Here is a 15,134-nt window from a genome sequence, read left to right as displayed (position 1 = left end):
AATACTATTTAGTTTACATAAATATTTCATATTTTAATGTTACACCTCAGGACCATAACGAAAACACAGAAAACATCATGTGCAGAAATAGGTTTCTTGTTTCTTATAGTCTCTCCTGGAACCTCTGTAGAGTGTCTGGAGTTCCTGGGGAAGTATTTGTTCAAACACCTCGGAGAGGAAACAAAAAAGACAGATGAGTAATCATATTTTAGCAATTTTGGGTCACATCTTTACACTCATTCTTCTACCTTTACGTGTCACACAAACATTTGCAAAGTTTTGCAAAACAACTCCAAGGAACGGTTCTTTTCTCCACCACATTTAAAGAGGAGCAGCTGTGCAGGGCCTGGAACAAAAGGGTACATTCTAATTATTAAAAACTCAACAAATGTTCAATAAATAGTTAAAACTTACTGATGTGCAAATAAATGCAGTGCTAAGATAAGTACTTTTAATAAATTACTTTTAAAATGCTATAGAGTTTACTTAAGTAAAATATGGCATCCATAATGAAGACCTCTTCATCGCACAGAGCTTTAATCACAAACAGCATGAGAGATTTTCTTGATACTCAGTTTAGTCGATCTTATCATCCACACGCTACCGGCTTCAGAGCCAAAGTGTGTTTTCAGTGTTTGCTTCATTCTTCGACCTACAGCGACGCAGCTCAGCCTTTGGTCTGAAAAGTTCCAGTTTTTTTCTTTTTTGCTCTGCAGAACAAACTCCCAAAGCCTCTTTGACTTATTTATACACTGGAGCTGATTTTTTTTTTGTGCTTCGTTCTCAGAATCGGTGAACGTCTTGGAGTCGTTCACAGTTTCGCATGCTTTACTTACAAAACTAAAACCTTATCAGTTGCTACTTTAATATTTGCTTCCGGCCGGGTGCTGTGGCGGCGCGGTGGTTGAGCACGGCCCACACATGCGGCCGTCGCAGGCTCGATTCCCGGCCTGGTGACCCTTGCCGCATGTCTTCCCCCTTCTCTCATCACCCACCTTCCTGCCAATTCACTATCAAATAAACGTCACCAGAGCCAATAAAACCTTTAAGAAAGAAAAACTTTGCTTCCACGTGCATTTCTGGGAACATTCAGTGTTTTTTCGTTGATCGGTTTTCTTGGCTCAGCCATATTTACCGGTGTTCCTAACATTATGAAAAATTCTGTGGAGCAGGTTGAATAATTTTCGACTGCATTAATTGCTTTATGGGCAGTTAGGATACGGTCCTTGTAATTCAGTTTTATTAATCAAGTCAAATAGTTCCTGTGTTTTATTTTAAACAGCTGAACACGTTTTCTTGCAGCATCATTACTGGAGAGATGACACTTTATTTAATTAATATTTTGTATCTGGTCAGAATTTAGCAACACATTTAGTGACCGACACTTTGATTGAAATTCCCCTTGTGCGTTTAGTACAAGGGGATGATTTTTTATCAGGCTGCAGAACTTTTCTCCTTCCTGATTTTGTTTTTTTCCCAGATGTCAAACAAGGAAGTGGTATGCTAATGGCGTCGAATAAAATTACACGTTGCCCTTGAATACAGTTGAAACCAAATATTTGCATATACTGTATGTCTTTTTTTTTTCTCACACTCTGAAAGTAAGTCAGACTAAAGTTTTTCTGTTTCATATCATCCCTCCATATGAGTTTCATCAGACGACTACATGGCAGCGTCATCTGGCCTTTCCCAAACTGTTGAAAGGGACAGTAATCAAAGTGTAGGTAAACTTATAAAACCGAAGAAAGTTATTCCAATTATTTAAAAAAAAAAAAAAACAGATTTTATGTTTCTTTCTGTTATTCGGCTATCAGAAATAAATCCAAACTGAACGTAAACAGGAAAACTTTACTCTGAATTATTGTCATGCCACTGATATTCCAGGTGTATCTGAAGCTTCGCTTAATTAATTTTGTGATCTGTTAAGGACAAGATGGCTCCGTCATGTCCAGGTGCATTCAGGCTCGATAATAATCCTGTAAGTAAAATTTTAATTCCCAAGGATTCATTTCTGAAGCTGTGAGGATTCTCTAGCCTCCAAGATGGCGATGCATGACTAAATACAAAAGCTTGTGACTTAGACAACAAAGCTGGGATGACTGAGGAGCCACCAAGGCTCATCTCTCTGACTTCTCCTCATCTTCTAATTATCCCTCTCATTTCCCTCCGGTCCTGTCATCTCTTTTTAATGATGTGCACCCTCCAATCACCTTCTGTCCTGCAGGCAGTAACACATACGTATCAGCTGTAATTAGGCAATCGCTTCCACATGTGGATCAAACTCCTGCAAACCACTCAACCCCTACCTTACCCTCCCATCCGCCCACTGTCTCCTTTTTCTCCCTCTGTTTTTCTTATTTCTCTGTCTTGCACTCGGCTACCCTCTGTGTGCCCCTTTTCTTTCTTTCCTTTTTTTTTCTCTCCCCCTCTTTCCCCTTTCTTTCTGATTGAATTACCATAAGTGCAGGTTTTGGCCAAAATATGCCAGCTTGTTCTGATTAAAACTCTCGCTGTTATACTAGAGACTTTCCAAATGTCTGTGAGCAGTTTGTGTTGTATATTTGGGGTGGTGTTGGGGTTCCTGGGGGGAGGCGGAGGGGGTGCAGCACGCAGGCAGTTTGAAGAGGGGAAAAATGTAACCAGACAACTCCGAACGGCGAAAGATGACGAGTGTAAGTCCAAGAACAGGATGGGAATAGAGTGGAAAGAGATGGAGAGGTACGGCGGCTGAGTGGAAACAGAGAGCGGCTGAGACGGTAATGGTAGTTGACAGAGTTGGGTTCACGACAGGTTCACGGTGACATCATGGTTGAATTTTGGGGAACATTTATATCGGAAAAACTATTTGCTTTCCATTGGATGCACATGTACCCCTTTAACCACTTTTTTTCCGCGTTTCTTTCCTCCTCGGACAAACCACAAGCACAAACTGCTGCAAATATCCTCAAATGTTCAGATTTGCTTCAGAAAACAATACAGGACTGGAAAAAAAGAACCTTCCACCGTTAAGCTTTCTTCTGCTTTTACCTTTTGGTTACAATTATCCATTTTGAAATCATCAAATAAATCCCCGTTCCACCTTCACTAGACATGCTGCCGGATTACTACCAAATGTGTTGAACACAACCTGTTTGACAACCTGAAGTAGGGGCTAAACAATCTCGAAGAGTAGTACAGCATGCCCCAATATGAAAAAATAAAATAAAAAACAGACGCAAAACAGTCACCAACATCTGTCAGCATGGAAAAGCTGACAAAGTCTATCGAAGAATTTGTGACTCCGCTGAACAACAGAGGGAGGAAAAATGACGTCAATGTTAGAGTTGCAAGATAAAAACCAAGTTTGAGCAAAATTGCCCGTATCAGATTTCCTCAAAGAGTGGCCTTGAAGATCCCCAAGATTTTTGAGGAATCTAAATGACAAATAGAAACTACGCAGCATGACAACGATTTAAAGCGCCAGAACGACCAACTTAAATGACAAAAAAGATTTCAAAGTGACCGGTTAAAAGTTTGTGTCTAAATTTGATTGAGATGTTTTGTCGTGACCTGAAGCAGGACGTTCGAGCTCCCTTCAGCCCTTCAATGTGGCCGACTTAAATCAATTCTGTAAAGAAGAATGGGCCAAAATTCCTCCATAGTGATGCAAAACACTCACTGCCAGTTATAATAAAAGCTAGATGGCAGCTTGTGTCGCCAAAATCTTTAGTGGAAAATTACTTTTTTTTTTTTTTTTTTGCATACAGCTAGGTTGGGGTTTGGAAAGCTTTTTTTGCATCGCTGGATGAAATCATCGTTTGAAATATGCATTTTTTTTAAATGTTTGACTTTAAAATTTGTTTACATGAAGCATTAGTGTGAAAAAGAGAAAAAACAAAAACAGAGAAAATCTGCAACAAACTTTTCTCTAAATGCTTTTTACGCCAACGTGCAACATTGTAGCTTGTTTTTCTGTAACGTAGCATCTCAACCAGTTGTTTGCTAAACTGGCAATTTTACCCGGTTTTTCTGCCCTTCTTTTCCATTTTCCTCGCTTCTTTTCTTCCTCACAGCTCTTGTTTTCTCTCTTGCTTTTGCTCCCCCCTTTTTTTTTTCTTTTTCTTTTTTTTTTATGCCTGCAAGTCTAGCCAGCCCTCACCGCTGGTACAGTATGTTCTTTGTGTGTAGGCATGTTTAGCAGTATGAGAGACAGCAAATACATAAAGGAGCCTTGGGACCAGAAATGTGTTTCGAGTGTACGTGTGGGTGTGATTATATTTGTGTCAGCTCTTTTTCTTGCTCGGGGAAAATTAATAACAGGGTGTTGTGTCGTATTAAACGCTCTCTGTGTTGTGCAAGTGTCGTTTCTGTATGAGCCGTGGTGCCAGTGTTAATTGGTTTGCGGGCTGTGTGAGTCTGGTTCTGTTTTTGCAATTCTGCTTACATGTTTGTAGGTTTGTTTGCCGAGAGAAAGACAGCAGGCATGTCATGCATGCCTGTCATCCTCTGCATGCTCGTCCATGCACCAAAGAGACTCACATGACATCAATCTGAGAGCGGCGGGATAGTGATCTCATTACCAACAGCCTGCTGCTGATTAAAACCTGCAACCTCTGCCTTTACCAGCACCCCCCCACACACACACACACACACACCTCCACCCTCCTTCACCATTTTCTTCTTCCTCTGCCTTTGCCTCGGCACCCTTCCTCCTCTCTCCACCCCTCGACTCCAGAGTCGCACCACTCTGCGGTTTCTCTGCTGCCTGCTGCCAAAAAGGGGCCCATTTTAAATTCAGCAGAAGGTTATAAACTCCCAATCTATTTTTTGTTCTCAGTTCTTCTCAATTTTATTGTCCTTTGTTTTACATCTTCATTAAAAATACAGCGCTTCTAAAAAATAAGCTTGAGCTAAACGGGAAAGTTCGTTGTCAGGTCTTGTTTGAAAGAAAGGATGTTCATCTGAATTCAGAAACACACAAATTCCTGGTTCTCACTCAGCAGACGTACACACTCTGTGACTGTTCACCTTCCTCTGACACAGAAACACAAACAGCACTAACCTCTCGCTCTGTTAAGGAGCAGTGTGCCACTGGGCCAGATGGTTACACCAGTAAACCCAACGCAGTTAAATGCGGTGCCTTGTAAAATTATTCAGCCTAGCTTTTTCACATTTTGTTTTTAAAGGAACAAATATCTCTGGGTTTTACTGCAGCTGCAGCTGTAAGTCTTTGCGGGGATGCTCGTACCAGCTTTGCGCACCTGGACGTTAACATGTTTTGCAAACAGCAGAAGCTCAGTCAAGTTGGTTGGAGAGCATGTGTAAATTTTCCAAGTCTTGCCACAGATTTTAAGTCGTCTTCCGGTTTGGGCTTTGACTGGGCCCCATTGTTCAGGGACGTTGCACGGATGAAAGGAGACCTTCAGGTCTTTTTCAGCCTGAACAGGTTTTCTTTCAGGATTGTCTTGAATTTTGCTTCATTCATGCTCCCACTAACTCTGACCAGTTTCTCTGTCTCTGCTGATACAAATCATCCCCACACCATGACACTGCCACCACCATGTTTCGGGATGAGGGTGATGCATTCAAGGTGATGTGCAGTGTTTGTTTTTCTCCACACATAACTTTTCATGCAGTTGTATGCTGTCAGTATATGAACGGACAGCGTTCCTACAGCGGAGGGTCTATAATTACCATGCGGATCCCTTCAGAGTAAAACATGCAGCAACTGTTACAGCTGCATCTGACGCTTACCTACTGACTTAGTTTGTCCTGATTACATAAGCTAATGATTGCTAATAAGACTCGAGCCTCGGACCAGAAGTCTAAGTCATGTCACTGTTATTTGCAGCACCAGTTTAAGTCAGTGAACTCAGTCTTGGTTTTTCCAACTTGGGTCCGACTCAAGTTCAAGTCTCAAACCTGACCTTAGCGTTTCATCTTTGCTGCGATGACTAAACTCAGCAATAAGGTAGCTACCTAATCTAATGTTCATAGTGTGCAGCTGATAGCTAGTTTCCACCATTACTCTTCTCTGACGCTGGGTGTCTGTTGCCAATAACATTCACTTGAGAATTCACACTTTGGGCATCATCTTTGTGATGAACTCTTTGGACAAAGCTAATACCACAGTGGGTTATCTGATAATTGGCATCTTATTAGAGTTATTACCTCATAGCTCTGTGGGTCTTTCCACAAAGCTATGCTATTCAAGACCATTTCTACTTTCTGTAGATGATTAGTTGTGGCTGGCCTCCCTGTAACATTTTTATATTTGCTATTAAGTGGAAACTAAAGTATCTGTAGCTGTCCAGAACGTCTGAAAGGTTGACGTCTAGTTCGGCCTTTTCAGTTGGGATAACCTTCCCTCTCTTGGATAACATTTGACTGCATCCATCCAGTCTGAATGACATTCCAATGTCGTTACTATTTATCTTGCTGGCATGCCAAGTTTTTTGCTAATATCTTTTTGGGAATCACCTTGTTGCTGCCAAAATGCTATTTCATGCCTGTCAAACCAAACTATCTTTGGTATTTCTTCAGTACAGACAACAAACTAAATGGAAACAACTTGATTCTTGCAGGCTGCCAAATCCAAAGGGCCTATAGATAAGATTTAAAACGTGTTCTTATTTACCTATTGCATGTAGATACAATACCGGCTCGTCCTTTGAATTTATCTGACCAGTCAAACCAAAAGGTAAGGAAAAATGTAAATGCATTATCTCATCTCTTGTTTCCAGCAGGCCGCCTGCACCTCTACAGTAATTTGCTGGACGGCTGTGCAGTGTGTTTCCTCGTTGCTGAGGCTGGTCAGATAGACGGCAGACAGATTTATCTCTGACATGAAGAGACAGCGAGCTTTACCCTCCGAGGGCCGACTGGCCCGGCTTGATCTCATCACGGATCAAATGGTGCTCCATTAAATGTTTCCTCACCAGAAAAGCACAGGGTTGATTTGCTTAGGAAAATCCTGTAGGAGGAAAAAAAGAGTCCTCTGAATAATTGTGAAGCTGTTGAAACTGAAAGGAGAAAATCCCTTTTGTGCTTTTCAAGCCAGGCACGATGGAAAATAACATTTAGTCATTTGCATTTCAGTGAAATGCAAAGAATATATATTTCTCCATAGGTTTTGAGTGAAAGTCCCTTGACGTTTTGTAAAGCTCTTGTAGGTACAAGTTGTTTTTTTTTTTTTTTTTTATGGAAAAGTTTGGATTGGCGTGTTGGCGCTAAGCATTTCCAGGTCACACCGAGGCATTTGATTGGCCCGATTCCTTTATCCCTCAGGTTAGACAGTCACAGTCCAAAAGTCAAGGCACGCAGGAATGGAACGAAAGCTATGGGCTGATACTGATACCCCCAAAAGGTGTGCACCACTTGCCAAATGTGTGTTTGTGTATGTCAGGGAGTTAATCGCTGTTTCATGACTGCGTCTGCTTGTGCATGCATGCACAGGCCAGCCTATCCTCCAGGTGATGAGCAGAAAAAGACACAAACCGGGGAGGCTGAAAGCAAACAGTTTGCCGTGCATTAAAAATCCCACTCACGAGCGCTGACTGACAGCGCGTTTCAGATGGACCGAAGGTAAGGAGTGACTTTGAGACAAAGAAAGCGAAGCGGGTGGGGGTTGAGGGGGCAGCAAGTTGAAACCTAAGCTCTCTGAACCCTGTTTTCCCTGCCTTCGGGCATTCTGTGGCTGGTAAAAATATGTGCTGTATATTTGAAGTGTTATATCACGTGACAAAGGCAGGGTTTGTGAATCAAAGTGCACGACGATCTCAAGAGGAGGGAAAAAGACAGAGAGAAAGAGAAAGAGGGTGTATGCTGGTGAGAAGACGACGACGAGAGAGACGGGAAAAGCAGAGAGGGAGGTGGAATGCAACAGGCTGAGCTCTGTTGTCGCTGCAAGTCGGACTTCTGACTGACAAACGCGACCGCGGCGCTACGTTTCAAACTCCCTTCTCCTCCGACTCTCTGAGGCGTTCACATCCAACATCTGGTAAGTTTGCTCCCAGGGTTTCCTGATAACTTTTAGTCTGTTGGCGGTTTTTGGGAGAAGAAGAAGAAGAAGAACAAGAAGAAGAAGAAGAAGAAGAAGAAGACAGGCAGAGGACATGTCAGAGCATGAGTGAGAAGTGTTCCTCTTGTCCCTCTCCCTTCTCTCTTTCTGTGTGTGAGTCGGTGTGTGTTTGTGGGACAGCATGAGTGGGGAGATTGAGTTTCTCGAGGACAGCTTTAATTGAGAACAGAGATTTGGAGAGGAGTAGAAAGAACAACAGAAAAAGCTTGGAAAGAGAATAAGAGCTGATCAGAACTATGGTATGATGATGATGGATACTTTGTATTTGTTTGCCCCATCTATGAGCGGAAAACTCCTTTTTGCCGCGGATTTTTAAATAAACAGGATAAAAACCGTTGTGCATAGGGAAATAAGACGAGTTAGTTAGTCTCTCATCCACGAAAAGCAAAGCGTTTTCCTCTGCTGTAAACATCAGGGTCGGTCAGCTTTGAGGCCATTTCAATTTGTTTTCCTGCAGCAGACGAAGACGCTGCTGCAACCTGAAGGCTCTGAACCGCCAAACCGGCTGTCAAAGTTGATTGATCGCTCCATCAACCTCACAGTGATTGAGCATGTCTAGTCTACCTTAGCTTCAGTGTGATCCCTCACCCTGACCTCCCTCCCCACCAAAGGAAGCACTGACTCTGTCAGATATCATAAGGCGATCTGCTGTCTGATCATTGCTGCTGCTTTGCATCATGTGTGCAAATAAACTAGGTGACCCTCTCGCGTTGAAACACGAGCTCTTTTTATACAGACTGAATCACTTCAGATAGCATCCTTTGTGCGACATGTGGTGCATGACTACAAATGTGCTGCTTGATTGATGATGATGATTAAGATGTCATTTGCATGCCAAGTGCTTCCACTGCGATCTTATTTCTGGATTTGAGAGCTGCGTTTGACACAGTTCGCCATAATCCAAAGTGTGTGAGGTTGTCTGGTACTTTGCTGAATTGGGCCGGATCTGGTTTGGAAATACTTTTCGTCATTCTGAGCAAACGACGACCGCTTGTGGGGTTCTTTGAGGTTTCATTCTCGGGAAAGTTTTCGTTTGACATCTACGCGATGGCCTTAGCTCAGACCATGCAGTATTACCACATTGCTTACAAAATCTATGCTGATGACAAAAGTATTTCTGTGCCACGACATCCGTTACATTTACTAAAACAGAATATCCAAAAGCATCAAAGGGCGGTTGAGCTAGAATTTCTGGCAGCTTAATGCAGAAAACAAAATATTTTTGTCCCAGTAATGGAAGCAAAGAACGCAGCACCCAGCTGGACTGAGAGAGGCTGAAGATCAAAGACAGTGCAAGATGTCGTTATGGACTCCGACGTTAATTTCTACGTCTAAATCTGTTACTAAATAAAGAAAAAACAAGACATTGAAGGTTTTTATTTTGAGTTTGGTTATATTATTGTGTAAAACTACTAATAAGGCAACTGAACCCCATCTCAGTATTTTCTCTAGAAACCTCTGAGTGGTTTTGAACCTTTTCAGATTTGCTTGTCAAGTACACACAACTAAAATCACCAGATTTCTGGCCAATCAGGGCTCCCAGGTCAAGAGCAAAAGAAAAGGAGAGAGCAGCCAGATTTTAAGCTCCTTCACACCGGAACAAACTTCCTAAGAGCCCGAGATTTACAGAACCTATTGACTCCTTCAAACTTCGCTCTTTAACTCAACGTTCCCATACGACCCAAAGACTTCTTTATCAGTTCATTTTTTTTCATGTCTTAATTTTTCAAAATGCAAATTTTTCATTTCAAGGTTTCTCTCTTTTTACATGCTGCTTCAGTTTTACCATTATTCTTTTAAGTTATCCCATGACTTTTAGTTTCCTTACCTTTATTATTTTACTTTTCTGTTAATATTCGTAGCTTTCCACATCTGACTGCTAACGCTGCGTCAATGAGCGCTCGGTCAGACCCATGGCAACGGCAGGCCTGGCCGCCGGTCGGTCTCGCAAACTCTTGACAGATCTGTTCCAGATTAATTTTCCTTAATGTCTGGAGGAATGTTCATCAGCGTGTCACAGGGAAAAGTGCATGAGTCTGCAAGAAGGGGGGAAAAAAAAAAAACAAGTGGGTGTGAACAATGTATCACGCAGTACATCAGAATCACATTGTAAACATGCTTTCTGTGGCGTGGTCATTTCTGGAGAGCACCAGCTACTGAACGGATTAAGTGTAGTTACATTTTTAAGTTTTCCTTTTAGTTTAATTTATGCAGAGAACAAACTGTTGGAACATCTTGTGTGTGTGTGTGTGTGCGTGTGTAGGTGTGTGTGTGGGGGTGTGCGTGTGTGTGTGTGTGGGGTTGCATGGTCATGTGTTGGGGTGTGCTAACTTCTTTAACTGCGCTCCAATCTCATCTTTGTTCTGTTCACTTTTGAAGAATGACAGCCCCTCAGGCTCAGAGCGATGTCTGGCTCTTCTCTGTCTTTCCCTTTTTCTTTTCCCTCTGTCTCACTGCCTTCTTTCTTCCTTATTTCCTTTATATATTTAAATATATATATAAAGCGGGAGCAAATTCTTCACTCTTTTCTGGTGCGTGTCAGCTGAGTTTCATTTTGTACGGGTTTGTTCTCTCAGTCGCTACTTTCAAGACAAAGATGCAGCCATTTGCTGCTCATTTCTGAGAGCGCAGGGCGTCACTTTTCTTCTGCTCTGCACCATTGTCCGCCGAATTATTTTTGATGGATTCGTTTGGAGTCGCGTACTGGTCATGGTTTGGTTCGACGTCTTCAGAGATTCGAAAGTCACTTTGTGACATTTACTGTTGCTCTCCTGCAGTTTCTTAAACTGAATGCTGAATAAGCCTTGGTGACTACGAAGTGCTTCGGTGTGATTAATCGTGTCCTGAGGGCTGTGTAAAAGTGTTTGTAAAAGCAACTAGTTCGTTTTAGCCCAGTTTAAACCACTCTGAGGAGGAACATCAAGAAACTGATGGGGGATATTTGACTTTAATGCTGAATGAAAAGTGTCCCACCGAACGCTTGGATAAGATGTGACCTCCACAGCCTGAAGCGACAGGCCGTGACCCCGGAGCCGACCTGGAGACCTTTAGCAGACCACAGGGTGGCCTCCTTATAATGACAACATTATGTGTCTTATTAAACATTGCTGCTATTGTCAACCTCATTCGCATCAGTGACACAGAGTCTCTGTGTTGGTCGTGTTTCAGTTTTTCCCATTTAACACATTGTTTTATACGCCACACACACAAAAAAATGGGGACATTTAGTGAAGACAGAGTCAGTTCCAACTAAAACGAGCCTCTGCCACAACGACAGTGTGTCTTTTCACGCCCACTTTGTCTCAGGAAACAGAAAGGAACCAACTGCCAGGGGACGCTTCGTGCCGATCTGGTAACAATTCGTACCTGTTTACCTTCAAAAGGAGTCATCTGTCGCAGAACTTTTTCTCAGTTCGTAAATATTCATAAAATTTCAGGAAATGAAACGGAAGTGTCTGAACTAATACATGCTTGTACCAAACACGTTGTGTGTATTTATGCACAGATGCATGTTTGTACTAGACATGTGTCAGCTTATACCTATTTTCAGGCTATTTTAGAATAGATGGAAATATGTTGTTATTCTAGTGCTACAGCAGCAAAGGGAGTACGGAGATACACACACAGATTAGTAATAATAATAAAACAACAACAGAAAAACACAACAGAGCACTCAATTATGCCAAGTCTTCACTTTAAAAAGTGTTTTATTGTTTTTCCAGCCACTGGCACAAGAACCACTGCTGGCACCTCGGCTGCTTTTTGTGGCCTTCAGAAGAAATTGTGGTCAGCAAATTAGCGAGGCCAATTTAAATGCGTCATAAAAAGGAGTTAAGTGATTTGTATGTGACTGATTTAATGACCTACAAATTAAAAGTTCAAATAAACAAGAATCTTTTCACTCGTTAAAGTCGGCTGCCTCGGGTTTTAAGGTCAGAGTTGGTAAGGCGCCCTCATCTTTACCATTTGGGAGGAATGGAAATGTCTCCCACTACCAACCTTTAAGTTTAAAGTATGTTAACACATTATGTTGGTTAAAATCGTTTATTTAATCTCTAAACTCACAGCTGCTGGTCAAGCACTGAATCAGCCAATCACATGGTGTCAACTCGACGCGTTTGAGCATCTGGTTATGGTGAAAACGACTTACAGAAGTTGGAACGGAGTGATAAATGATTGATAGATGAACATGACACAGTATCAGTGCGACTGTTGAATGGACACAAATGCTAATCAGAGATCAAACTGGTTTCAAATTACAGAAAGGCAACAATAACTTGAATAACCACCAAATACAACCAAAATATTGGACCTTTAAACAAATGGGCAACAGAAGAAAACCACCTGCCACATTTCACACATGCTGACAGAAATTAGACGATAGGAGAAACGGTGCCTGATCCAATGAGTCTCATTTTCCACTAGAGTGTTTACATAACATAATCGAAATTTGCAACACGCCACAATTAATGCAGTCCCAAAAAGACCAAAGAACGTTTATATCTATTCCTTCATGCTATTTTACTACGACACAATGAGCTGGATAAGCCCAAATAACCCACTGTTTGCAATGATGGTGGTGCTTAGAAAGTGGTACATGCTATGAAAAGGTTTGATAATGACTAATCTGAAATATTCGTTTCAAATAATTATAGTGGAGTAATTTGGTTATATGCGTTTCCAGTCAACGATGTCGAGTTATTTTGGTTTCTGTAGGAGTCATAATGAGTCAATGCTCACAAACAGGTTTGAGAAGCATAATCAATCCAGAGAAAATACGATATAAAGTCTTCAGGAAAAAATGCAGCCAAATTAAAGTAGGTTGGAATGAAAAAATGGAACCACTTGAACCAGTTTGTCCATTTAGTCCATATGATCACACAGCTGAAATCCACTCAGCTTTTTTCCAAAGTGCAGATAGAGCTCTAGTGTTCATGTTGACCTTCCTGTGATCATTTGGGTGAGCTGTGGTCTTCTTTGTCTTTTTTGTGTGTTTTTAGACACCGTTTGTTGAGCTAAAATCGTCTCAGTTAAAAAAACATTCAAAATCCCCAAATTCATAGTTGAATCTGAATGGGGGAAAAAATAACAAAAAAAACAAACTTTTGCTTTACTGAGAGCATTTATTTCCAGATTTTTATCGAAACAAGATATCTTCTTCAGCTATTTTTTTTTAAAAGTAAAAAATATATCCCTCCAAAATGTGGTTTCAATTTGAATCATTAGCCTGGTCCTTCTTGAATTTCTTTCAATGCTCTAAAAGCTCAGCAAAGGTGGTTAGATCATGTCCGCTGCAAGTTGTTTCAATAAGATGGATTCCTGGTAATAATTTCTTAACACGTTTTTAAGCAATAATGCCCAGAAAACATATCAGATGTTGTTTCTCGTCCTAATGCTCTGTGTGGATATTCTCGACTGAGCTAACAATATAATTACGTTCATAAATTAAAAATGTGTCCGCTGCAGCCAAAAACATTTTGTGGCTGCATGAAAGCTGTCAGAATCTGATGGTTTATCGCCAAGTTGTATTTGCGCTTTTCAAAAGACATTTTTTGCGTGTCAGTTTGACATGAAATATATAGTATGGTCATTTGTTGGAAAATCTAATTATGTTGTTTGCGGGCGATGGTGCCTGTTTTTTTGTTTTGTTTTGTTTTTTTTTCCTCTCCTGGTGTTTGTGTGTTCGTACTCGCACTTTCCCCTCTGGGTATTCAGCACAGCTCATCTTTAACTGCATTCTCTAAGAATAAGATTCAACTTTTGGTTTTAGTTTACAGGTATTTTCCCTTCCTAGAATAATTTTTCTTTCACTTGGGACATTTTTTACCACGCTAAATGTTGTTTGCCCTTTTTTTGTGTTTGTTCAGCTCTGTCTCTGTAGATATTTACTAGAACTTCATGTCCTACAAAGCCACACACATTCTTTTATTCCCCACCACAAAGCAGATAACTCCTCAATGGCCTTTCAGTAGATCTTTATTGTGTAAAACAAAAGAGACTGAGTGCATAAAATGCGGACTGCCAATAAGGAAAAAAGCTTTTATGAAAAGAAGCAGAATGACATAGAGGCAAACCATTTTAGATTTTCATAGGAACTCAAGTTACTAACCTGGTAAAGAACAAAAAAACTCAATGAAACTCACTGGAAAATGAGTGAGTTGAAATCAACTCTGTAATCATATCTGCAGGCAGTAAAATGTCTTACACATTCCTCTTGCTCCGTCTTTAACTGCTCAATATTTGGATGCGTGGCTAAGACGAACTGAATGGCTTCGTTCACTTCCTCCGCTGCCAAACTGCAACCACAGGCTGACTGCCGTTCTAAGACGTCGTACAAAAAAATAGACGTTTGCAACTCCTCCTCCTTCTGCTTGCTGATTGGTCCAGTTGAAGCTAAGCTGGAGAAATTGACCTCAATGGGAGAAATCCCACGTGGAGCACTGAAGGGAGATGACCGGGCTAAACCTATAAGAAGATATTTATATTCCCCAATAGGTTTATGTCATACTGCAAGATTATTTTTTTACCTGAGAGAAGAAGATAGTTTTGGTTTTGTTTTTTATGAAACATTGTGTTTAAAGACTAAGGCGATGTTTGTTTTAGGCTAAAACAAAACCAGACACTTTGGTTCAGTTGCTCTCATCCCAAACCTCAAAAGGAGTTTAGAACCAGAGTCAAGGATCAGATATTATTAAAAATGGACTAATCTTTCATTTTTTGACTGATTTCATTTGTTTATCGAGAAATTTAATTTATCTATTTATAACAGGTTGAAAAAAAAGTGAACAAGCAATCAGTGGGACAGAGGAAAAAAAAAATTTACTAAACTTTTCTGTTTGAAAAGGAGAAGGAAGAAGTGAACACTTATTTAATCCTACCCCTGATCTCAGTTTAGTGAAATAAAAATGGACTAATATGAATTTTGGGACTGATTTCATTTTTTTTATCGAGATCTGATTTAACAACATACAAAATATTCTTTGTATGTTTACATTGAGGGAGAGAGAGAGAGAGGGATAGATGGATGGATGGATGGATGGATGGATGGATGGATGGATGGATGGATGGATGGATG

General features: G+C 40.9%; 1 protein-coding gene across 2 annotated transcripts in view; it reads left to right on the top strand.

Annotated features, from left to right (window-relative positions):
- Positions 1–7,661: 7,661 nt before the first annotated feature.
- Positions 7,662–15,134, top strand: part of LOC103147616 (retinoic acid receptor gamma-A-like) — a 56,701-nt gene continuing 49,228 nt past the window's right edge. Inside the window, exon 1 of one of the 2 annotated variants that reach the window (XM_007566045.2) lies at positions 7,662–7,978. The gene's annotated coding sequence lies outside the window, so the exon portion shown is untranslated. The remainder of the gene's footprint in view (positions 7,979–15,134) is intronic. The other variant, XM_016678632.1, reaches the window with a different exon arrangement.

The sequence above is a fragment of the Poecilia formosa genome, unplaced genomic scaffold (assembly GCF_000485575.1).
Source record: "Poecilia formosa unplaced genomic scaffold, Poecilia_formosa-5.1.2 Scaffold186, whole genome shotgun sequence".
NCBI lineage: Eukaryota > Metazoa > Chordata > Actinopteri > Cyprinodontiformes > Poeciliidae > Poecilia > Poecilia formosa.
This window is presented reverse-complemented; position numbering and strand designations above follow the sequence as displayed.